General features: G+C 33.3%; 1 long non-coding RNA gene across 1 annotated transcript in view; it reads right to left on the bottom strand.

Annotated features, from left to right (window-relative positions):
* The window catches only part of LOC142872866 (uncharacterized), a 150,336-nt gene that overhangs the window by 37,830 nt on the left and 85,567 nt on the right, over positions 1–26,939 (bottom strand). The window contains exon 2 of the long non-coding RNA XR_012920959.1: positions 17,054–17,130. This is a non-coding gene — a long non-coding RNA (uncharacterized LOC142872866). The remainder of the gene's footprint in view (positions 1–17,053; positions 17,131–26,939) is intronic.

Here is a 26,939-nt window from a genome sequence, read left to right as displayed (position 1 = left end):
AGTCACCAGCTGCATTATTTCCTAACAGATTGTTCTTTGAAGCCAGGCATTGATGTCTTGTCTCTAGCTATGAAAGCCCTAGATGGCATCTTCTTCCAATAGAAGGCTGGTTTCATCTACATTTAAAATCCATTACTCAGTGTAGTTATCTTCATCAATCATCTTAACTAAATCTTCTGGATAACTTGTTACAGCTTCTACATCAGCATTTGCTGCTTCCCTTGCACTTTTAAGTTATGAAGATAGCTCCTTTCCTTAAACCTCATGGACCAACCTCTGCTAACTTCAAACTTTTCTGCAGTTTCCTCACCTCTCTCAGCCTTCACAGATTTGAAGAAAGTTAGGGCCTAGCTCAGAAGTAGGCCTTGACTTAAGAGAATGTTTGACTGGTTTAATCTATCCAGACCACTACAACTTTTTCCACATGAGCAATAAGGCTGCTTAACTTTCTTACCATTCTCATGTTCACTGGAGTAGCACTTTTAATTTCCTACAAAAACTTTTTTATTTTGCATTTACAACTTGGCTACCTGTTTGGCACAAGAGACTTAGCCTTTAGCCTATCTTGGGTTTTGATATGTCTTCATTAAGTTTCCCTAAGCTTAATTATTTATAGATTTTGATTTAAAGTGAGAGATGTGTGATTCTTCATTTCATTTAAAAACTTAGAAACCATTGCATTAATTGGCCTAATTTCAATATCATTGTATATCAGAGAATAGGGAGGCTTGAGGAGAATGAGAGAGATGGGCAAATGATGGGTTGGTGGAGCAGTCAGAACACAAACATTTATCAATTAACTTCACCATCTTATATGGGCAGGGTTTGTGGCACCCCAAAACAATTGCAATGGTAACATCAAAGATCACTGATCACAGATAACCACAATATATATAATCATAATGAAAAAGCTTGAGATATTGCAAGAAATATCAAAATGTGACATAGAGACACAAAATGAGCACATAGTATTGGGAAAATAGTGCTGATAAACTTGCTTGATACAGAGTTGCCACAAACTTTCTATTTGTGAAAAACATAATACCTGTGCAATACGATAAAGCAAAGTGTAGTAAAAGGAGGTATGCTTGTATAGGAATGGCAAACAAGCACATGAAAAGAAACTCAAAGTCATTAATCATTAGGCAAATACAAAATATCAATGCAATGAGCTACCAATATACTCTATTTTATGGCTAACACTAAAAATATTAATAACACCAAGTGTTAATGAGTATGTAGAATTTGTACATATTATTAATACTTGTGAAAATGCAAAATTGTACAGCCACTTTGGAAAACAGGTCATCAGTTTCCTGTAAAGCTAAACACAGAACTTACCTCATGGTTTAGCAATCTAAGTATTTATCCAAGGTAAGTATTTATCCAAAATAAATGAAAGCATATATAAACACTTGTATTGGAAAGCATTATCCTTAATAGGCAAAAACTTTATTCTTAATAGACAAAACTAAGATCAGCTTTATTAGTAGTAGATAATAACTAAAAAACAAAACAAATTTCTATTGACTGGTGAATAAACAAATTATGATATAGTCATACACTACTTAGCAATGAAAAAACAGCTTACATGCAATAAGAATGATTCCTAAAAGCCAGAACCCAAAAGGACATACTGTTACGTTTCTATTTACATGAATTTGAAAAAAAGGAAAAACTAATCTATAGTGATAAAATCAGAATGTTGGTTTTAACTATAGAGGCTATTGTCTGGAGACTGACATGAAGGAATCTTTGGAGTCTCTGTAAATGTCCGATATCTTTATTGCAGTAGTAGTTACATGGATGTGCATGTGTGTGTATGTGTTTGTGTGTACCAAGTTGTATAATTCATCAAGTTTTAAAATTAAGAGTTGTTCACTTAGTTCATGCATTTTGTACTTAATTTTTGAAGGACTTTTTTTCTGTATTAGAGTTACATGATCTATGTCACATCTTTCTGAAAGTCCATTAATTCCCCTTAGCTTCCTGTTCTTCATTTATTTCTTAGTGGTTCCATATACTTTATTTATTTATTTATTTTTTGAGGCCAAGTCTCACTTTGTTGCCCAGGCTAGAGTGAGTGCAGTGGTGTCAGCCTAGCTCACAGCAACCTCAAACTCCTGGGCTCAAGCAATCCTCCTGCCTCAGCCTCCCAAGTAGCTGGGACTACAGGCATGCGCCACCATGCCAGGCTAATTTTTTCTATATATATATTAGTTGGCCAATTAATTTCTTTCTATTTATAGTAGAGACGGGGTCTTGCTCTTGCTCAGGCTTGTCTCAAACTCCTGACCTTGAGCAATTCCCCCTGCCTCGGCCTCCCAAAGTGCTAGGATTACACACGTGAGCCACTGCGCCCAGCCAAGGCTCCGGCCAAGGTTCCATATACTTTATAGCTTTAACTCTGTCTTCCTTTTTTCCTCCCGACTCCCTTTTCATCTTTCTTTTCTTTCTACTTCTTTTCCTGAACAAATATTTTGAAACCCTTAAAATATACCATAATGTTGTAGGTGCTGGGGATACAAAAGCATTGTAAAAATAGGCATGGTTCTACTCTTGTGGAGAATAAATTCTAGGAATGGAGATTAATATTCATTTTTTTAAAACCCTCAAATAAACTGAGGAATTATAAATTACCCTAAAGGCATATAATATTGGGATGTGAAGTAGGCAGTAGGGTCAGAAATGGTTTTTCTGAGTAATGAGGTTAGGAAGGTGAAGAGGGCAAGAAGGCATTAGCTTCAGAGTCTATAACATATGGGCAGACACTGTAGCCAGAGGAAAAATGTCAATATAAGAGAATGATGTTCCCTCCACTTCAATTGGCTCCATCACAATAGTAGTTGCCGTGTTTGCCCATGGCCTCCATATTAATAATTCTAACAGTATAGTTTTCACACCTGATCTTACCTGATGATCTTAACAGTATTAGACCTATTTTTCTCCTAGAATAAGAGGTCCTCTTCTCCTTTTTCCCATATAATCTTTAGACATTGTTACATGTATCTATGACTTCAATGAGTAACTCTTCAATGATTTTTCCTAATGCTATCTGTAGCCTAGACTTTTCCTCTGAACTCCAGATTTAGGTATCTGTCTGCCTTCTTGACATCTACAAGGTATATAAATACATCCAAATTAGAAAGAATATTCTCTCTTCCCTGAATCCCCCCAAATTGACCTAATTACTAATTTTCCTTACTTTAGTGTCATATTTCTTCTGTCACACAAACTAGAAACCTAGAATTTAACCTTGGCATCTCCTTATTCTTTATGCACATTAATATTTCCATGATAATCTACATCAATCTCTATTGCTTAGATTTCTTAAATGTTCCTCAGATCAATCCACACTTCCCATTTTCATTTTTATCATCTTTGTTAGTATTACATCACCTCCTTCATTGTGCCTAAACATAGTCCCCAACAAATTCTCATGGTGAGAATATCATATATTCTGATATGATATATCAGAATTCTGATATGATATATTCTGTAATGGATCAAGAAACTATTAATATTTGATTATACAGGGAATATAGTAAGGGCCAAGACTGAACATGAGCTGGGCAGGCGGGTGTCTCAGTGGCTGTGGAGTATCTCAGGATCATAGTCATGTAACATGGCTATCCCGTGGGGGGAAAACGAAAGATACAATTCTATAGTAATATACTACTGTATCCTAGAAAACATCTGAGATATCAGAAAACAAGCAGGTTGGTGTCATAAAGCCACATCATTCATCATTAGTTACATCCACAAATATTTGTTAGATCAAATAATGGGAGACTGATATGTCACTTATGGAAACAAATAGGTAAAATGTTTGAATTGATAAGGACACAAATCAAATTAATTTGTAATAACTATACACAGTCACCCCTTGGTATTTATGGGGGCTGGTTCCAGGACTCCCTTGGATACAAAAATCCACAGATGCTTAAGTCCCTGATATAAAATGGCAAATAACCGATACACATTTGCAAATAACCTATGCACATCCTTCTGCATACTTTAATTCATGTCTAGATTACTTATAATACCTAATACAAAGTAAATTCCTTGTAAATAGTTGTTATATTGCATTGTTTAGGAAATAGTGCCAAGGAAAAAGTCTGTATATGTTCACTACAGATATAACGGTCCATATTTTTCCCTGAATATTTTTCATTTGCAATTGGTTGAATTCATGGATGCAGAACTCACGGGTAGGGAGGGCTGACAGTACTATACATGTATGTATACACATACATATATGTATATACACACGCATCTTACTTTCTCTATTAATATAATAGAGGTGTTTTAGAAACACCTGTGACCATTGGTCATTGGTTTAAAAACACCAATGACCAATTGGTCATTAATTGTACAAGTTCTCAAAATATCCTGAAATAAAAAAGAAATGTGATCCAGAAATAACAAGTTTTAACAGAGAGACTACTCTATGAGATGAATTATTTCTTAATATATTTTCCAGATGTCCAACGTATTGATTCTACATATCATATATTATATAGAAAATATAAAGATTCAGATAGGTAAAGCATGGTTGAATATAGATGAGTAAATTAATAGGAAATATGGAAAAAATGTTTCATTTTTTTGGTAGTATTGTGATAGAAACTGATATGCTATGCTATTTACAGACTCTGAAGTCAAATTATGAAATGTTCCTCTTTTTCATAGTATATTTTTGGGAGAGAATAAAGAAACCTTGGATAATCACAACATTAACATGTTATAAAACACGGAATCTAACCTAGGAAGTAGTTTTGTCCATGAGCTTTTAGGTCTACATTGTTTGTTGACTTTATTTTCTTTCTAAGTCATACGTTAAATTATAACTACTGAAATTATATCATCAAATCACATTTTTCTTCTTCTTTTATGTCAGTTACCTATTGATACCATATGTTATCTTTATACATTAATGTTTATTCTCAAGTCATATAAGCTTAATGCACTGAAAAAAAATAGAGAAATAAAAATGTCAACATGTGCTAGCTGAAAATAAAATTTCATCAAAATGATATTATAAACATTTAAAAATTAAAGAAAAATTTACAATGTGGTAATAACAAATCCACAGATTTCCTGGACATAAAGGACTACACTAAAGAGTATTGGCAACAGATTTGCCTCAGTATGAAGTCACTGTTTATTCTCTACTTGATGTACACAGTTAGGACAACATAGACCAAAATTTGTGTTCAACTCAACTGATGATAGTTCTTTAAGTGGTACGTTGGTTCTGAACTTATTCTTTTAATTTAAAAAAATCATGTGGTTTTTCCTCATTCATACAAGAGGGAGCTAGTATTTAAAATAGATTTTACTATTAACTGTAAGAAGGTGCGTATCTATACTATTTCTTATCCATTTAATTGCCATTCCCCTTTGATTTCTTTTCTTATACACCACTCCCCTTAAGTTGCCAGCATTTTGGATAGTTTCTTTTAAGAGATTTTTCTAAAGCAAAAAACATATTGCTAAACAACAGTAAATAAATGTCGTATTTTATGTTAAATCTTATGCACAATAGGTTTTACTCTGTCAAATGTTGAAAGATAATATGGTACTAGAAAATTTTTTCTCGCCATTGAGGTGGATAAAAAAACTATTCTGTCATTGATATTATTTTTTTCATGATAGTCCAAGAAAGAAGTTTTGACACTGTCCCTTTCAGATGTGATTCTTCACAAATGTCATATTTCCTGAGTCTGTGTGTTACGTATACAACACACAAGGAACAAATGGATGCATAGTTGCTGTTTGGAAGGGAAATGAAAGAGATAAAAATAACTCAGAGTCACTAAATTCAGATCATTCCTTCAAAAAATGATGTGAAAATAAGGTCTTATTATTCTTTTTATCATAACAAATTTTATTCTCCCAGCCAAGTCACGAAATCAATTTTTCTTCTACTGTAACTTCTTCAGAATGGAACAGAGCATCTGCATACCAGACCTTCATGACTAGATGAGAACACAGATCATTTCCAGTTAAGATTCTCAGGGAAATTAAGTATACAGAATGGAATCTCTACATCAGAATGTTCATAATATGAAAGCAAAAACTGCTTTGACCAGAAACCAAGTCTCTAGTGTTTCACAATTTAGTTTAACAAAAACAAGGCTGCTTTTGATATCCTGAGCTCTGCTCACTTTCTCAGCTATTTTGTAGAATACTATGATTTCATTAATTCAATAAATTAGAGATGTAAACTTTATTCAAGTTTGGATATACCTTTCATGTAGCCAAAATTCATGTTCTCTTTATTGAGACGTGGACTGTCACTGTAATTTTGTATTCAGTTCCCGTTAATACATCTATAATGTATTTTTGACTCACCAAGACTTTGGTTAGACAGTCTGTTTAAAACAGGGAAAATTCATCACCAACACAGGAAACACACAAACACATAGCTGTATTCCTTAGTAAAATATCAACTTCACAGAGAAAAGAGTACATTATTTAAGCTCTAAATTCAGATAGCTAACGGTGACTAGAGTAGCAAGAGGCTGACTCTGTAATAATTGGATAATCAGAACCTACCTAAGTGTTTTCTAAAAAGTCTTAATTTACCAACTCAACAAGTAACTTGTACGTTACTCTACCAGTATTTTCTCAGCATAATCTGTCTTTATAATCTGATCAAGAACCTATATCATACTGTTTCCACTTGGAAAAGTTTCTGTCTGCTGAATCTAGACAATCAAAACAAAGGAGAAAATTGAAGGAAGCTGAAAAATATATGAGCCCAAGTTAAAGTGTTTTAAACAAAAGACCAAGAAGAAAAGACAAATGTATAAGTACTTGAGAATGTAGTTTTGTAATGCATATTCCCCAGCCAATAAAATGTAAATGAAAACTCTAGTTGATCTGACAAGACCATGCACTTTATAATGTCATTATTGGAAATATCTTAGACTGAAAGGAAATATCTTGGAAAAAGTCTTTGGAAACTGTTTTAACAAGAAATGGCAATGTTATACTAATCTTTGCTACATTTCTAATTCATGTATTGTGTCTTACAGACCTCATTTACCTATTGTACACAATAAGTACTATAGATCTTTGAATATTAAAAATATTATTTTTATTTTAAAAATAATTTTGAAAATCTTTTGAGAATTAATTTGGTGGGTAGGGATCTGGGTCATATTGATGTTATACTTTATGGAATATACTGATTTTAACTTTTTCTTAGTAAAAGATAATTTAGAGATAAGATAGCTATTTATTTATTGTACCCCAATACTAATTAATTTTACTTCTTCTAAAATATTTCTAACAATGAAATCCAAAATCAGACCTTATTCATTCACTCCATTTTCAAGAGTATAAATATGGGCCATGCACAGTGGCTCATGCCTGTAATCCTAGCACTTTGGGGGGCCAAGGAGAGATAATTGTTTGAGGCCAGGAGTTCGAGACCAGCCTGAGCAAGAGCAAGACCTCCATCCCTACAAAAATAGAAAAATTAGCTGGGCATGGTAGTGCACGCCTGTGGTACCAGCTATTTGAGAAGTTGACCCAGGAGTTTGAGGTTGCAGTGAGCTATGATGGCATCACTCACTGCACTCTAGCCTAGGTGACAGAGTGAGACTCTGCTGCAAAAAAAAAAAAGAGAGATAAAGAGAGAGAGAGAGAGAGAGAGAGAGAGAGAGAGAGAGAGAGAGAGAGAGAGAGAAAATAAATACTACTCTACTTTTAACCTAGTCTATATTATAAAAAAAGTGGTCTAGATCTTGCAAGCTAAATTTAAATATATCTTTAAACATAAATGTTTCTGAAATTTGTTTTTTAATTATAACCAGTGATTCAGTAGCAGCCTATCAAATGAATATAAATTGAATTCCATAAAATAAAACCAGGTCATAATGAAATCAAGACCTCTACAATCTGCACTTTAATGAGAAAATATATAGTTTAAAAATTCTGTGATTTTTTTTTATATATATAAGGTAAATTTTGTAGCTGCTAAGAAGTCTAACTATAAAAGGATTTCAACTGGGTTATTTAGTGTTAACTGCTTTACTCATTTTTATTTTTGAATTGTCCTTTATTTAAGTAAATATAAATAAAAGAATTACTTTATTATGAATAACAGTTTAAAATGATCAAAACTTTAGTTTTGATAAGAATATACAATGATATTTAAGTTTTTTACAATTTTAAAAATATAAGTTCTAAAATTCCAGTTATAGATGATGTGCAACAAGTTTTTAAAAATGTTGCTATGCAACATTTTACAACCACACAGCTATAGTCTCAGTTTTGATTAAGTCTCTCTGAGAACCACACACAGTAAATTTTGGCAGCTTTTTTCTCAAATCCATGTTGACAAATAATTTCTAAACAGACAACTTCAGAACCCTTGCTTTGCTAGTCTTGGAAGCTGTTAACCGAAAAAGATTATAATTGGAAAAGTATAGCATATTTTTTACTTACCCAATTTTACTTGGAGCTTGCCAAGTTGAGTCTAGAATACAATGTTTGTCATGCAGGTTGCTGCTAATGTCCACAGTTTTTTTAAATGAGCTCAACTTCAAAGAGGAATAGAGTAAACCATACATTTTGGCCAATTATCCTTACTAACAGCAATTTAAACATCTACAAGCTTAAATATCCTTTAAAAATTTTATTTTCAAGAATTAAAATTGAACTTGAATTTTTAAAATATAAATACCATTTTAAAAATTGTCACTAAGAATTCAAAATTAGTTTAATATTTGATTTTCTATATTTTGTTTTTTCACTTGAATACTTGAGAACATTTTACAACTTCATGTGCCTATTATAAATTTTATTGTGAAAGATTTGTTTTTAACAGATGTCATTGATCTATATAAATATATGTATAACTTTTGCTATAAAACTCTGATAAGTCAGAAGGAAAACAAGATAAGAATGAGGTAAACAGGTTGTCATCTACCTGAAATGAAATTAAATTGTTCCAAACAAGATCAGAACTGGGTTATGTTCATTCTTTCCCACATCAAATGTAATTAACAATTAAGTTTTGAGACAAGAGGTACATAAATATGTAGTCTACAAATGTAAGGGTGCAAGAAAGGAGGACGGAACACAGGTAATACAAAGAGTTATCACTGTATATAAGAATGCCAGTAAGACAAAACAGATATTTTATGATAACATTATTTCAGTTAATATACTATTAGCCACACCTGAGATAGTAGAAAAGACATATGACTATAAAAAAAAAATCCTGAATCATTTTTGCAACCAGTATGAGAAATTAGAACGAAGTTAATTTAGGAATAAATTTGTTCAATTATCAAACAGAGCATGGATTAGTGGCACAAAGAGAAAAATCAAGGTAATTTCTTTCTTGGCAGGGTGGTCAAGCTAGAAAGGTAGGAAGAAAGTGTAAGATCTCCAATCTCCTACAGAAAACTTACTAGATCTGACTGGAACCAAGATTTATTGTTTCCATAGAAGGTGGATTCAATTAATTTTATGAACTTCTTAGAAATCTTGTACTATGATTTTTGAGTGGTCTATAATTAATTGGCTTTCAAAGGCTGGTGTTAATTACTGCTAATTGGTTCCCAGTGAATATCAGAATCGAGGAAGAAAACAAATAAGCAGGATAAGCAGGAGCTTTTGAAGTCTGGAATGACTAGATCTTAGGAAGAAATAAACTGGTTTTCACAATTTCCAAAGTAGTCACCAAGGGAAACCACAATGGCTGAGTTCCACTGCATATTCTGATCCGAAGAAGAGGTAAGAAAACCAAGAGCATGTTTTCATGAAGTGCTAAGTTTGTTTCTAATGGATCTGAAGAACTTTTAAGGCTTATAAAATTTATATTGAACAGAAGATGTGATACAAAATAGAAACTAGCATTTATAGTTTCCTAAACAATGGAGAGGAACAAATAAAACCAAAAGAACAAAACAAAGATAAAAATGGAAAGCTATGACATAATGGAAGAAATTCTACTACTACAGCTATGTGGCTATGCACGTAATACAAACAAATGTATCTGTATGGAGGATGGGAGTTAGGTTTCTTTTTTAAGTATGAAGCAATATTCTATTGACAGAAAATGAATGAGTAGGCACCATTAGGGTGAAGGGAGTAACATAAAATAACAGAGTCAGGAAGGGCTCTTCATTATCATTGATGCCCTGATAACAATGAATCTCATGACATAGAGGAGAAAGTTAAGCCTTCTGGAAAAGTCCATTGAACAATGAGAGACCAAAAAAACTTCCTATTGCTAATTAATGTAAATATAAATGACATCATCAAAAGGATCAGAGAAGCATCTTTAAGGGTAGGCGTGGGAAGTTAACTGGAGGACTTGGTAGAGGAAGGAGTGTTCTTCAATTTCAGTGCTTCTTATCCAGAGGATCCTAGAAGAAAGAACTGGAAGATCAACTTGACTCTAGGCTCTTCCTTCTTCTATTTCTATGGTAGTTTTTAAAGTTCTTGACAATAACTTTCATTTGTTTTTGTTTTTTCTTTTTAACTGAAACTATAAGCATAGTTTTTAATGTTGCACATATAGTTTTGTATGGTTTATTTAGTGGTTAAGAAAGAGAGGTCTGAACATAATATCTCTGAGATAAACAATCTTACTTCACCACTAATTAATTAGATGACCTTTAATAAGTTACCTAATCTTTCCGAGACTCAATTATCATATTTATAAAGTAACAATAATAATATTGCCAATATTGCAGCAGTGCTGAGATAATTAATGGAAAGAATTCTCAATTTCAACCATATAATAAATGTTAAATAAATGTTAATTATTGATGATTTTTATAGGATCATCAAGAATATTGAACTTGAGTTCTGAAAACTTATTCTAAAAGTAACAGAGAGCTCCGGGACACTATTTGACAAAGGTGTATAACCTTTGATAGTGATAGTGAACAAGGGAAAATATGTCACTGTGAAATCATCGTTATCATACTTTGTAATGTTATTTTTCAGTCATGGCTTCTTCAAAAACTTGACACTTTAAGTTTCACGTGGCCCAGAACATGCTTATAACAGAATTCTGTTAACTATTGGTGCTTACATAGTCACATGGAACTGTAATATTCACATTGGTCATTTTGTTTCCATCCATTTTTTGACTTTAGGGATGTGTATAACATATAGCACAATAAAGATGAAAATGCAACGAACATAAAGTAATCATCATAGTGTGTGAACTGGACTATGGACCACTCAAGGGCAGGACTGAGTAAACTCTATCTAGAGCCCTGCTCTGTGCCTCCACAAAAGCAGTGTTCATTCATTAATCCAGTATGGAAATGTGCTACAGATCTAATGGACGAGGAAAAAAATGGGAAAGTTACAAAGTAAACAGCAGTATGGGAGTGTACCACTGAGCAACCAGCCAGAGGAAGGAAATGAATGATGTGTCATGACACAGATCCCCAAGCTGCCTCAGAAGGCAAAGTAGCAAAAGGAGAGTCAGTCTATGGACATCTGTTGAAATTCTCTTTCAGCAAAATCACTTCATCTGACAAATTCCTGACACACCTTATTGAAAATTCCATCCATCAAAGATAAAGGAAATGAATTATTTGGGAAATGGCTGTTCTGGACCTAATTCTAACCAACAAAGAATTGATTCATTAAGTGAGAGAAATAGGAATCCAGGGAGAAAACATGTCAGCGGTCTACATTTCCATAACAGTTTAGGGGAGAGAGACTGGACTGTCACTGCTGTCTCTACTGGATATTTGGAAATACATGCTCACATGTCTTTGTTCCCAAAGGCAATCACTGATCATTTTTTGGTGTATTTTCTTTCAGGAATTTTTCCAGTCTTTTAAAAAAAAGTCTTAGCAATTTTATTTAAATCTATATCTATCTTTATCTATAAAATATCTATATATATTTTAATTAACTAAAATATGTCATATCTCTTTGTATTCAGTTTTATAACATAAATATGTTTTTATTTAATTATATGTGATTATAGCCTAATTTGAATGGCTAAAGAACAATAAACTCTAGGTTAGAGAACATTGTGATCGTCACTTTCACATCCATTCCATTCCTCCTCACTTAAACAACAGCCATGCTTTTTTGTGACATTGTTATTAATTCCAGCTCCCACTATGGCCCTGATTGGTCGAGGCCAGTGTTTCTCATAGTGTGATCTAGGGAGCCCTAAGCTTCCATAAGAACTTTTCAGGGGCTCTGAAAGGTCAAAATTACTTTCAAAATAATACTAAGATATAATATGCTTCTTTCATTCTTATTCTCTGTTAAGTGTACAGTGCGGTTTTTCAGAGTTTTTCAGAGGCTACAGATGGGTGCTATCACCACAGATTGAAAGCAGATGCAGGTATGAGAACTCATCCCTTAGGCCAGATGTTAAGAAGATGTTCAAAAATATGAAACGATGCTACTTTCTAACTGATTTCTTTTAGTTTTGGAAATATATTTTCTTTAAAATATGTATTTATGTTAATACATGATTGGTTTATTATAGTTTTAAAATGAAGTATTAAATACATATTATAAAATATATATTTTAATTTCTATCATGGCAAATATTGATAGATATAATCAAAAGCTTTTAGGGTCCTCAATGATTTTTAAGGATATAACAAGATCCTGAAACCAAGAAGTTTTATATATTAACATACTCTTTTGTCATATTCCCTGAAATTACTTTGTCTTAATTTGTATTTTACACTTCAGCATCAGTTAAAGAAAAAATAAAGAGACATAAATATACAAAAGTTTTTTCAAGTAAAACTTTTAATTTTGTGTTGTTAAGCATTTGCTTCTCTCTTTATAATTTCATTTTGTCACTCAAACTTAGAAAGCCATCACCCTTTTGGATTATGGCTGTATTAAATTTTTCTTAATGTTTTAATCATTTGAATTATCTGTATTTAATTATTTTAGCCACAAAAAGCATATTGTTCTATGGCATAATAAATTAAGTTTTTTATCACCCAAAATATGTTTTGTTGTATAACATAAGAACCTAAGCATTTACTGTTATTTTAAATAGCAAAAAAAAAATGTTCTATTTATACCACTATACTGTTAATTTTTTAAAATAATAATTATGGATCAGAGGCAACGTTTGTTATATAAGAAAAGGGAAAAAAGAATTAAGAGTAACTTTTGGAACTTAAAGTTGTTAGCAAATTCAGAAGAAACTCTACAGGTCAAGTAGGCCCTGAGGACACAGAGAGACTGAGGAGTGAGAGAAAAAAGAACAAGAAAATAAAAGAGGTGGAATTGCAGAATTGTTTGCATTCTTTTAACCACAAGAATGAGGGCAGTTAAAAACACAGAATGCATTTTGACCAAATAGAGTTACAATTCTTGATCAAAGCTGCATGGTGCATTAACCCTACTCCCAGCTGCCCAGCAACAGGACCTGCCTTACCATTACCTTGTGGTTATGGCACTACAAAGGGAATGAAAAACACATGACAAACTAAATAATAATAACTAGGAATAGTGACACAGGAGATAGACTCAGTTCAATCCTGCAGGAAGAACCGAAGGGTGTCTGGATGGGGCTTGACAGAGGAAAATAAAGTATGTCATGACAAGGGTGAATCTGTACTAAAGCCCAAGGCTGCAGAGAACATTATCATACCCAATTTACCCAAGCATTCATGTTTGGAAGGAAAGCCCACATATATTAAGAGTTTGAAACCAAAGAAAGATGCTCTTTCGATGCCTTTATAGTTCAGTTATGGTTCTAGGTATGGCAGTGCTTGGTTTGCACTTTCTGTATTTATTATCACAATGCCCATTTCATGCTTAAAATAGAGACTGAAAGAGTTTAAGTAACTTGCTCAATGCCACAGAGCATTAATGGTGAATCCAAGATGCAAACCCACATCTCTTAGTTTCCAAAATCCTTCCCTGAACCAGTCCCTTACTTCTGTGAAGGTTCTTCTTTCCAAACTAAATTTGACTATACCTCATATTGTATTATTAATATTTATTTGATATGTATATTGTTTATATTGGTAACTACATTTTATTGATAATATGGTGACTTCTAGTTATCTCTTATTACTCATCCTATTACATTTTTTAGATTCTCACCTTTTTATTCCTGCAAGAACTTCAAAGTCACTATGATGTTAGTCTTAAGTGAATTTATATATTTAGCACATTTCTATTTACAAACAAATCGATACTACTCTGATATTGAGAACTATAAAAACATCATAGATATTTCTCTAAGAAATTAATAATTCTAAGACACTGTGAATAGATAACACATCTATATTCAGTAACATGCACTTAGCTTATATTTGGAATATTTATCATGAATAAAATTATAACATTTAAATTATATCATAATTTACATTTGAGTGATTATAATATAGTTTTATGAACATTTAAAAGAATTAGAGGCACTACTGTTTAACTAAATGATTGGAATATTTTATTTACCAACAAAGAAAAAAATAAGGGCTCTCCTATTACCTTCCAAAGCTTACACTGAAGCTATCATAAACAGATAAATCATTATTAAAATAGATTGTTGCCCTTTTTATATGTCAAAGACCTTCTTTTCCCTTAATCTTTGACTTCACTTTATCCAATGATCAAATTTTATCAGTTAGATAAAGTAGCACGTCATAGTGTTTCAACAATGAAAATTTACTTCATCATATATTTACTGTGAACTAGTAGTTTCCACAGACCTGAAGTAGGCCCATGACATATAGTTTTGACTAAAGCAAAAGTATATAATCCCATTATAAGGCTGATAATCTAGTGGAGAAACTTAAGCACTAAACAAATAATTATAAGTTTAATAAGTGGTACAAAAATGTAATATTAAAATGGTAAATTATGGTGATATGATTAATATTAACTCACTAAAACAGCAAATTACTCCTCTTTATTAAACTGCTACAACAAATTATGTTTCTTAGCAAACCACCATAGTAGTCAATGGATCTTTGCTGTCCGATTCTCACTTCATCCTCTGTGACTCTATGTTATAACCATGCTTGACATACTCAGTCAAGCATGAACATGGAACACATACTCTTTCTGCCTCATTACAGATGATCAATTTTTTTTACTTTATCAGATAATGGATATAATCACGGGTTGGGATGATCCGGAAATGCTGGTAGGTAGAGGTGGACCTATTATTTAAAGGATGCAAAATCTTTGCTCAAGATGGGAAGCATTCCAGGTAGGAAAGGAAGCTATAAAAATGAAGGTGCAGATGTTGAATGCCCACAGAATTGTGGGTGGCATGGATATGTTAGTCTGGTTGAGGCACAGAAGTAAAAGATAACCATAAGTAAAAGGCCATAGGTAAAAGATAACCTCAAAGAGGTAGGATGTGACCTCATTCTTGAGAGCCTGGAATGGAGATCTAAGGAACTAGTAACTTACTATGTTGGCAAAGGAAGGCAGTGTTGGTTTTAAGTACAAGCATGAACTAATGAAAGTTTTGTTTAGAAGTGTATGAGGATTAACTGCAATAATATATGTGAAGTACAATTCATGAACTTTGTCTCCACAGTGCACATGCATGTTTCATAGCTCTAGAGCCTCATTAGGGAATAAGGAATATGTGTACACATACCCAATGTATAAGTCTTACTCCTAGATTTAGTTTAACAGATACATCCTATAATAAAATATGAAATATCTATGATAATCATAAAGAAATTATAATTTTATTAGAAGTTAGGATAGGTAGGTCTTAAATGCAATTAAAAGGTAAATTAAAAAAAAAAAACACTTGGTTGTTCTATTGAATTCTTAACTTTAGCCTTGTGTCAAACATAGTTTTTCTTATGTTTTAAATTCTCCTTTTAATTTTTAAACATTTTCCCTCTCAAGGTATTTAATATACATTATTTTATTTGGACCTCAAATATATCTTTACAATATTTACATTAATTTTCATTTTATAGAAGATAAAACAGATTCAAAGAGATGAAGCTATAGGATATGAAGTTCCTTAGTGAGAAAAGATGAGGAGACATATAAAGATGATTGTATAAACCACAAACTAATATAGCATGATTGCAAGCAGAAATAACACTTCCAGATCCCCAAGTTTCTCCATGTCAACAACAGCTATGGATGGTATTACCTAATCATATAGAAGATGAGGATAGATCATAATTGATAGATAGATGATAGTTAGATATATGGATAGAAAATATATGTATCTACCCTATATATACATACATTTAGCTACATATAGGTTATATGTGCATATATGTGTGTATCTTCTTATAAACACATGCACATATAAGTGTCTATACACAGGCACTTACACATATCAATCTATCTATATAGGATTCTCCTTTTTGCCATTTTCACAGGAGAACTATGCCACAGATCACATAAGTAGTTATTGGCAGAAGCTCTTTCCAGTAATACTTTTTTCTTTTATTATATTGTTCCTTCAGAAACTTGTTACAGAATCAGATATGCCCTTCTGATTCTGTGCCAGCATGTTGATGGTTACTACTGGATAACGTGTAACATGTCTTAGAGACTTTTATCTGTGTCATGTAGTATGGAAGTGGTAGACAGACGAGGCATTGAAAACAAGTAGAATTTAAACAGTTATCTTAATAAAACATAATTGGTAATTATCTTTAGTTTTTACCCTGATGTAAAATACTTAAATATTTTTAGAAGTAATTCTTTAACATAAAATTTTGAATTTTCATGTGTATTAGAATGAGTATTTAGGTGTTAATTGTTCAGATCATAGTGTTAACTTATAATTAATAATAAGAAAATAAAATATTAAGGTATGCAACTATTTATTATAGTTATCTCATTACTCATACCAAGACAAGAAATTGAGAAATAATACTGTACATATTTGAATTTGAAAAAAATGAGCAGACAACTGATTGAATTTTTTACTTTGCTTTTAGATTGCTATTTTGAAGACTTCAGCTATAAGACTATAAAAATGTTAATCTCTTTACCACTATTTAGGTTCCACTTAACGTCAAACATAAGTGAAGAGAAGAGTCGTATGTCTTTTAGAGATAAAGAGTTTCTGCCCACTTACCTACTAAAGGGCCTCTTCTTGATGACTAATTTCTTTTGTTATTTTAGGTTGTCCCATGGATTGTGTTTTGAAATATTCTGAAAAGCAAAGCAAATAATTTTGTAAAGTATTTTATATAACTTTAACCAAAAACTAGACTTTCTTGGTAAGCAAGTTTAAAACACACAAAAAAAGGAACACTTCTGTCCTACTGCCAGTGAACTCTTGCATGACACCTTGAAAACATTACTGATGAGTCTCTCAGGCATCACTAACCTCTTTGTTCTCTCATCACTTGCCACTCAGGGCATTATTATCTCCCTTACTTCTTCCCAAATTGGATTCTCAGAGATTATTTCCACTATTTGTGTGTGTAAATTTGGCTCATGTCTTCTCACTCTCTGTTTAGCTGCCTTATCTTTTTAGACAAAATCTGTTCCCCCCCTTAGCTGTTTAGACATTTCCGGCCATCTTCAGTCACACTCCTGGGCTATGATTCCCTCCTCCAGTTTCCGGTTAACTCAGTGTGAGTGAGTAATACTCACCTTAGGATCTGGTTCCCCAACAATAAAGCTCTTTTTTTTCACAATTACTCTCACATGTTCTTCCAAAACTTTAAGGCTTGGTGTTTTGGCACAAGTTGAATGGGAATTCTAGATTCTACAATTTTCATGCTTATGTGACACAGCAGCCGCAGATTTGGAGACTATGGCATGAGGTTGAGTGGGTGGATGTAGTGGTGACTAGTTTAATGAGTCACTCCCTGAGAGGTTTTAGTACTGAAATCTGAACCCAGAGAGACACACAAGAGGCTCTTAATGAACACGAACAATATTATTTCATAGGAAAAAAACACCTGACCAGAAAGCAAAAATTCTACAGCCTTTCCTTTTTCCTTTGGGAAATCAGAAATTTTCGCTATATCCCAGGATCCAATAATTAATACTATAGAATAATATTTTAGTTTAGAACTAAAATCCATCTTCAAATAAAAATTCAGTTGCATTGGTGGTAGGTTGCATTTGTGGCCCCAGTTCTCTTTCTCTCTTTATATTCATGCTCTTTGCCACATAACTTTGCTGTCTTTCCCACAAAGGATGATGCCTATATTTTCCACTCCTTGGCTATGAGCTTGGTCATGAGACTTGCTTTTGCCAATAGAATGAGGCAAAGTTGACTATGTGCAAGTTGACTATGTGTAAGATGAGGGCTCAAGAAATGGCATTTCTATTTGCTCTCTCTTGTGCTTCTGCCATCACTGTAAGATAGACATGCCTGGGCTAACCCCACCCTCCCCCCCCCCAACTCTGTCCCAGAAGGATGATGAGAAATACATAAAATGGAGAAGCCCTTGCTAAGCTGCCCAGCCAAGCCCAGACTAAGTTAGTGACTCCAGCCATCCTGCAGAAGCTAAAATGAGCTTATATTAGATTATCCCAGCTGACCAAGTTGATGGGTACTATAAGACCACCAAATTTCCAATAGTTTATTATTCTATGATATCTATTCGATACACATTGAATAAAATAGTTTTTCAAATAAGTATAGATATCAGTTACCTACAAGCTTGCCTAAATTTCCACTTCATCATGATTATTTGGATATATTTTAAACTAAACATCTCTTACAGAATGTCTGCAATCATTACAAAGAAGTAAATAGAATCAATAACTTTTTGTTATTGAACCTAATAACAGATATTTGCTTAAAAATAATGAGATCAGCCTAGACTTAAACCTATCTAAATTTATATTTTTCATCACACTGTACTTTATTAGTAAAATTACTTTCCAGAATCATGCCTCTGAAGTGCTGGCAAAGCTCTAAATTTCTTTCTGTATCTCCAAATGCAGACAATATATCATAGTGGCTAGAAGTAGAACTAAAATCATATAACCATGGATATAAGCCCAGATGTGCTACTCATAGGCCATTTGTTCTTGGAAAATGATTAAGATTTTCTGAGTTTCATTTTTTTATTGAAAAGGAAGATGTTAATAATAGCCCATATATCTATCTATCTAGATAGATAGATGATAGATAGATGATAGATAGATAGATAGATAGATAGATAGATAGATAGATAGATAGATAGATGTATATATCTATCACTTAGTCTGGTGTCTGGCAATTAAGTGAGCATTATTATTTTCAAAGCAAGTTGAAATTACATTTATTAATGTGTGGTGTTTATCCTTATTTTTGATTATATCTTTTAAACAGTAGTGATCAAAACCGTGATGAGATTGGCATTAGAGGACCAGAACATTAGGAAGGAAATCCTCAAGGTTTAGGAATGGTCCCAGCTAAAAGAGTTACTGAGAAAACATGATCAAGAAGGCCTGGGCAGAAGATCAGGGAACAGTAATGGATCTCAGGCATCATCTGATGGGCAGAAACCCAGAGGAGAAACGCAGTGGAAATAGAGAATGAAACTCATGGAAACTTTGACACTGCATTGTCAGTGGGGACAAAAATCAATAACAGATTTGTGAAAAGCAATATGTACTAAATATATTAATATGTATATCCTTTGGCCAAAAACTCCATTCTAAGGAATTCATCCAGAGAATAGCAATAGATATGCATGCAAAGACATACACATATGCACTGCACCACTGCTTAATGATAGTGGAAATGGAAAATATGCATGTTCCTCAAAAAGGGGAACATTTGAATAAATTATAGAATATGAACACTATACTTTTTAAAATGCATATATTAAACATATCTTATGAATGCATGTGTGTAAATATATGTACATGTATATGTGTGCATGTGCATGCATGTATAACAAAATGTTTAAAAGGGCAATGCCCAACTTGTTAAAAACTGTCTCTGGTTTATGGACATTTTGCTTTCTTAATCATTCTTGTATATATCTGCATTTATAATTAATCTAAAATAATACTCTAGGATTGTCCTTATAAGAAAAATGACAAAAAATCACTTAAGGTATTTCTAAGAGTGTTAAGACAAAAGAGTTAAACTTATATGCAGAAAATGGAAAAGCAAGCATCCAATGATATAATTTGCCTAATGGATGGGTACCTTTCTATAGGCAATGCTTAGTATATTTGTTGGGAGTAATAGTTTTTAAAGTGTATGATTGCTAGCATATAGGAAACCAGAGCTTTAACTGTGTTTGTGAGATAGATGTAACTGGATTAGTCACTCTGCCATAGGATTTGCCTATGACAGATCTATGTACACTATGGCTTAATGTCTGCAATCCTAGTGAGATATGTGAAGTTTTGAAACATGAATTGATACTTTAAAGGGGAAATTTCAGGGGAAAAGTAACATGATTGAAGGCATTAAGTGTGCCAAGTACCAACCTACATTGTTCAAAAATGCCACCTCGTTCATCCTTCTAATATCTTTATGTGACAACAGTTGCCACTCACTGAAAACTTCCTCAGTTATCAGGGCTGTACAGAGAGTCTTGGGGCATTATTTTACTTAATCCACAATCCAACCCAGTGTGGTAGCTATTCTTTTTTTAATTTTATTTTTATTATTCTTAATCAATAAACAATAATTGTACATATTTACGGGGTACAGTATAATATATTAATACAAGTATACCATGTATGATGACCAAATCAGGGTTATTGGCATATCTGTCACCTCAAATATTTACCATTTCTTAATGTTGTAAACATTCAAGATTCTTTTTTACCTACTTGAAAATATACAATACATTGTTAACTACAGTCACCCTACAGTGCTATAAAACACTAGAACTTATTCCTCCTATCTAGCTATAATTTTGTGTCCATTAACTAACCTCTCTCCCTCAACCCTCTCCCATCCTAAATTCTAGTAACTACTATTCTACTCTGTTCTTGAGACCTTTTTATAGCTCCCATATATATGGAAGTGAGAATATGCAGTATTTATCTTTCTGTGCCTGGCTTATATCACTTAACATAATGTCCTCCAGGCTCATCCATGTTGCCATGAATGACAAGGTTTCATTTTCTCTATTACAGAAGAGTATTCCATAGTGTATACATACCATATTTTCTTTATCAACAACTCACTGATGGGCGTTTGATTGTGAATGGTACTATAGTAAACATGACACTGCAAATATCTCTTTGACATACTGATTTCCTTTTCTTTGGATGTATATCCAGTAGTAGGATTGTTGGATCATATGATAATTCTTAGTTTTTGGAGAAATGTCCATACTATTTTCTTTAATGGCTGTGCTAATTTACATTCTATCAATGGTGTATATGAGTTCCTCTTCCTCTGCATTCTTGCCAGAAACTATTATTTTGGGTTTTTTTGTTTTGTTTTGTTTTAATAATAGCAATTCTGTAGTTTTGATTTCCATTTCCCTGATGACTAGTTATGTTGGACATTTTTTCATATGCTTTTTGGTCATTTGTATGCCTTTTTTTTAAAAAAATTTAATTTTATTTTTTATGTCAGCATAATATGGGGGTACAAATGTTAAGGTTACATACATTGCTATTGCCTTTCCACCCCCTCGAGTCAGAGCTTCAAGCGTGTCCATGCCCCCAACAATGCACAATGCACTGATAATGTATATATATAAACCCATCCTCTCCCCCACACCTTCCTGACACCCGATAATTTTTTTTTATAACATTTTGGTTAGATTTTACAACTTTGCCTTTACTTAGCAAAGGTTAGAGGTATGCCCTTCCCCTCCATACTGTTCGCCGCATCCCTCAGATGTGGGTCTATCCTCCCACCCCTCGAATCTCTGGTGAACACCACCACCCCTTGAGCACCATATTGATAATCAGTCAGTACCAATGTGATGGTGAGTACATGTGGAGCCCATATTTCTGATCTTGTGTCACCTCACTTTGGATAATGGGTTTAGGCTCAAACCAAGATAATATAAGCGGTGTTAGCTCACTATCATTTCTTAGAATTAAGTAATATTCCATTGTAAACATATACCAAATTTTAATTATCCAGTCATGAATTGATGGGCATGCGGGTTGTTTCTATGTCCTTACAATAGTGAATTGTGCTGCCATAAACATTTGGGTGCAGATGTCTTTATAATAGAATGTCTTATGCTCTTTTGGGTAGATGCCTAATAATGCTATTGCTGGGTTGAATGGTATTTCTATTTTTAGCTATTTGAGGTATCTCTAAATTCTTTTCCACAAAGGTTGCACTAATTTGCTGTCCCACCAGCAGTGTAAGAGTGTTCCTGTCTCTCCACATCCTCGCCAGCATTTACTACTTTGGGATTTCTTGATATGAGCCAATCTCACTGGGGTTAGAAGATATCTCATTGTGGTTTTGATTTGCATTTCTCTAATGATTAGAGATGTTGAGCACTTTTTTTATATGTCTGCTGGCCATTATTCTGTCTTCTTTGGAGAAGTTTCTGTTCATTTCCGTTGCCCATTTCTTGATGGGGTTGTTTGATTTTTTCTTGTTAATCTTTTGAGTTCTAGATAGATTCTTATTATCAGACCTTTAGCAGAAGTGTAGAGAGCTAATATTCTCTCCCATTCTGTAAGTTGTCTATTTGCTCTAATGATAGTTTCTTTGGCTGCGCAGAAGCCTTTTAGTTTGATCAGATCCCATTTGTTTATTTTTTGTTGCTGCTGTGATTGCTTTGGGGGTCTTCTTCAAAAATTCTTTGCCTAGGCCAATGCCTTCTTTTGAGAAATAGTTAAGATTATTTACTCATTTTTAATGGGATTATTTGGTTTTTTGCTGTTGAGCTGTTTGAGTTCCTTGTATATTCTGGATATTCATCCCTTATCAAATGAATAGTTTGTAAATATTTCTGTCATTTTGCTGGTTGTTTCTTCACTCTATTAATTGTTTCCTTTGCTGTGCAGCAGCTTTTTAGTTTGATAAAATCACATTTGTCTATTTTTGCTATGGTTCCCTATGCTTTTAAGGTTGTATCCATAAAATCTTTGCCCAGACCAATATCCTGAAACATTTCCCCTGTGCTTTCTTCTAGTAGTTTCATATTTTTGGATCATATCTTTAAGTGTTTAGTTTATTTCAAGTTGATTTATGTATAAGGTGAGAGGTAAGGATATAGTTTCATTTCCAGCATATGAATACCGTTTTCCCACCATTATTTATTAAAGTGACTATGGTTTCCCAAATAAATGTTTTTGATGCATGTTTTAAAAAATCAGTTGGCTGTAAACACATGGATTTATTTCTTTGTTCTCTATTCTGTTCTATTGGCCTATGTGCCAGTTTTTATGCCTGCCTATGCTATCTTGGTTACTGTGGCTTCGTGTTATGTTTTGAAGTCAGGCAGTGTGATGCCTCCAACTTTGTTCTTTTTGCTCAGGTTTGCTTTGGCTATATTGGGATATTTTGTGGTATTTTTATCCCTATTTTGTAAATAAGGAACGGAGAACCCTCTGAGAAGCTAAGTAACTTGCCTGAGGTTGCACAATATTAAGTGGCATTGCTGGAATATGAACCTTTATAGTTTGGTAGACAATAAGACCAGATTTTTTTTCCCACTGGTCTGTGCTATCCATCTTCAGAGATAGAATATTTGGTCATGTGGAGATGTCTCAGGGAAGTAAGGGTTTCCATCATTGTTTCAAAGTTGAAAACTAATGGGAAACTAATTGCACTCCAGCTGCGACTCAACAAATGATCTACTCTAGTCTGAAGAAGCCTCATTTTCTTAGTGGTGAATATGTTCTGGCTACTACTGATCAAAAACTATTTAGCTATGTTTATAGTAACAGGTGGTGCTATCTTAGGGAATATAATTTATGCAAGTCTCCTTTGGCTCATCTGATCAACAACCTGTTCTAAAGCTACACCCCCCTACCCTGCCACTGAACAAAAGAGGGTTCCTCTCCTTAGAAAATTCCAGTGATGGTAATTTCAATTTCACACAGTGAAGAAAGCAGATCATCATAGGCAATAATAAATAAAATCTGATTTTCTAATATTTCTGGGTAAATGGAGTTGTCTGCCATGTCATGCTATTATAAATATAACTTTATTAAAACAATCTAAAGTTTCTTCAGTTTATAAATAAATGAGCAATGCATATGCAGTGAATTTAGACATAAAATGCCTTTTTAAATAACTTACAGTATACTCATTTAAAAACTCAAAGTGTAAATTGAAAAGATTATATGTGGGCCTACATTTGTTTAATTTCTTTATCCTTATAGATAAGAAAATTAAAATCTATGACTATATTTTTAAGCATTTGTTCTAAGATTTAATACATTAGAGGAAGGATGAAGTATTTCTTAATAATTAAGATTTAGTTTATAACTCATGGAGTTGAACTATAGCTCTATGGTTAATATCACCAACGCTTGTCCAACATGCTTGTCTAACACAACTAAGCACATGCATGTGAGATGAAGTGTATGTTTATGGGAAAATAGTACTGTCACCAAGAAATAATATTTTACAGACCCCATTGTCTCCATTGATCAAATTCAAGAGTGAAATTCTAAAGAATTCAAGAACTTCTCATGAGAGATTCTGTTCAACATGCACACTACTGTATTCATCTCCCGACATATGCACATAATTGTATCTATTTATAAAAACAAAGATCCAATTTGAGGAAGTGGTCAGGTTTTGAAAACTATTCCCCAAATTACCAGTTTATTTCATAACTTAGAATGAGGTGATGAAACTGAAGCAAGGAAAATAAATAATCCTTATGCCCATCAAAATTAATATGGGAAAACCCTTCCAATTTTTCTAACCAATAAACTTCAAAGTTCTGGTGGCTTTTCTCTTCATATTTTACTGCTCACAGTATTTTCCAATTAGGGAAAATTTGTAACAAGTAAGGCAAAAACACTGGCAGCATGACTCATGCACAATTGCTAAAAACAAATTAGATTTGTTTGGCAACTAATTTAGGGCTATTTTGATTCAAATGATAAAAATGTAAATGAAAGTTATGGTTTTGGAATGAGAGCGAGTTTAGCATATTGGACTTTGGAAATCTTATTTCTGTGAACTACATGGCAATATGAGAAATTCCATGGCAGGTTTTGTGTGCATTAAAAAAATTGAGTCCAGCATATGTATCCAAATAAATGAGACTGACTTTCTATAATATACCTTAATTATTTACACTATAATAAAATATCATAAAAATGAAACAGTAAATGAAAACATAAGGATATTTTCCTGGATTGAAAAGATTTAAATAATTAATGTTGTTGCTCCAAATAGTTTTAGAGCAATAAAAACATACATTGCCCCAGGTGTACTAGAAGACACAAAAGATTAAACAGAAATCATTCCTAAGACATATTCACAATTTACTTTGGCAGCATAATTAAATTGGACAAACTCTTCTTGCATGGCAATTCAGGGTTCTGTTATATGATGGAGGATATAGGTAAACTCTGAGAGTACCATTCAGAGATGGAAAGGGTTTTCTCAAACTCTAAATTTACCAAGGAACTTTGGATAGGCAGTGGAAGGTTGAGGACACTTTGATGGAGATCATGAATAAATTCAGGAAAATGGAATAGATCTGGCATGAGTATTATGTTTCTATTGCCACTGTGAAAAATTAATAAGTGGCTGAAAACAACACAAATTTATTATTCTGCAGTTCTATAGGTCAGAAGTCTGACACTTTAAGCTAAAAATCATGGTATTAGCAGAGCTGAGTACCTCACAGTGGCCTTAGGGAAAAATCCATTCCCTTGTTATTTCCAATTTCTAAAGACCTCTCTCTGGTCCTTGCACAGCCATCTCTCTCTGACCACTGCTGGGAAAGATCCTCTGATTTACAGAATTCATGTGTTTAGGTTGGATTTACCTCAATACTTCAGAGTGATCTCCTCATCCCAAAGTACTTTATTTTAATCAAATCAGCAAAGTCCCCTTTGCCATGTAAAGTAACATATTCACAGGTTCTGAGGATTAGGACATGGACATCTCTGGGAACCATTATTTTGTCTACTACACCCTAGGCAATGAATGAAATAATCTCCCTGTCTTTCATTCTTATAGTTTTCAAACATTTAAAATATTGCTCCTTAAGTTTTACATTAAGCTAAGCTCTACCAATAAACATAGGAAAACAGAAGCTCCCTCTGGCACTCAGACATCAAAATACACAGACCCCAAATTTTCAACAAATTAATAAAAGTATTCACTTTCTGCCTACCACCTTCTCCGATGGGAGGTCACACCTGCCTCACAAAATTCCACAAAATTCTTCTATGTGCTGACCTACATTTGTGCTCATTATTATATATGTTTTGGTCTGCAAAACCTACCCTGTTCCATATGGTACATCCTTTCTTGTCCAAGCAAAAAGTTCTCATAGAAGAGACTAAGAAGATATTCCTAACAAGCAAAGATTGCAACTTGACCATTAGTAGCACATATAGTTCATTGAATATTTTGAGGTCATTCTACGAAGAATCTTAAACGTTGGCAGAGAATTTTGTCTCGATGAAGTAATTATTCAAAAATAATGAAGTTGGACTCAATTGATATTTTAGGAATTTTACTTAAGTATATTTACTAAAAGAACAATGATTGGGGAGTTGAGGATAAGAGGCCATGTATGAATTTTGTGCAGTAGTTGAGCAATCAAGATTATGCCAATTTAAAGACACACTGGCTTCATTTAGAAAATTGTAAAAAATTTTTAAAGTGGGCCGGGCGCTGTGGCTCACGCCTGTAATCCTAGCTCTTGGGAGGCCGAGGCGGGCGGATTGCTCAAGGTCAGGAGTTCAAAACCAGCCTGAGCAAGAGCGAGACCCCGTCTCTACTATAAATAGAAAGAAATTAATTGGCCAACTGATATATATAGAAAAAATTAGCCGGGCATGGTGGCGCATGCCTGTAGTCCCAGCTACTCGGGAGGCTGAGGCAGAAGGATCACTCAAGCCCAGGAGTTTGAGGTTGCTGTGAGCTA

The sequence above is a fragment of the Microcebus murinus genome, chromosome 9, assembly GCF_040939455.1.
Source record: "Microcebus murinus isolate Inina chromosome 9, M.murinus_Inina_mat1.0, whole genome shotgun sequence".
NCBI lineage: Eukaryota > Metazoa > Chordata > Mammalia > Primates > Cheirogaleidae > Microcebus > Microcebus murinus.
Note: the sequence above shows the minus strand (reverse complement) of the source record. Positions and strands in the feature narration are given on the sequence as shown.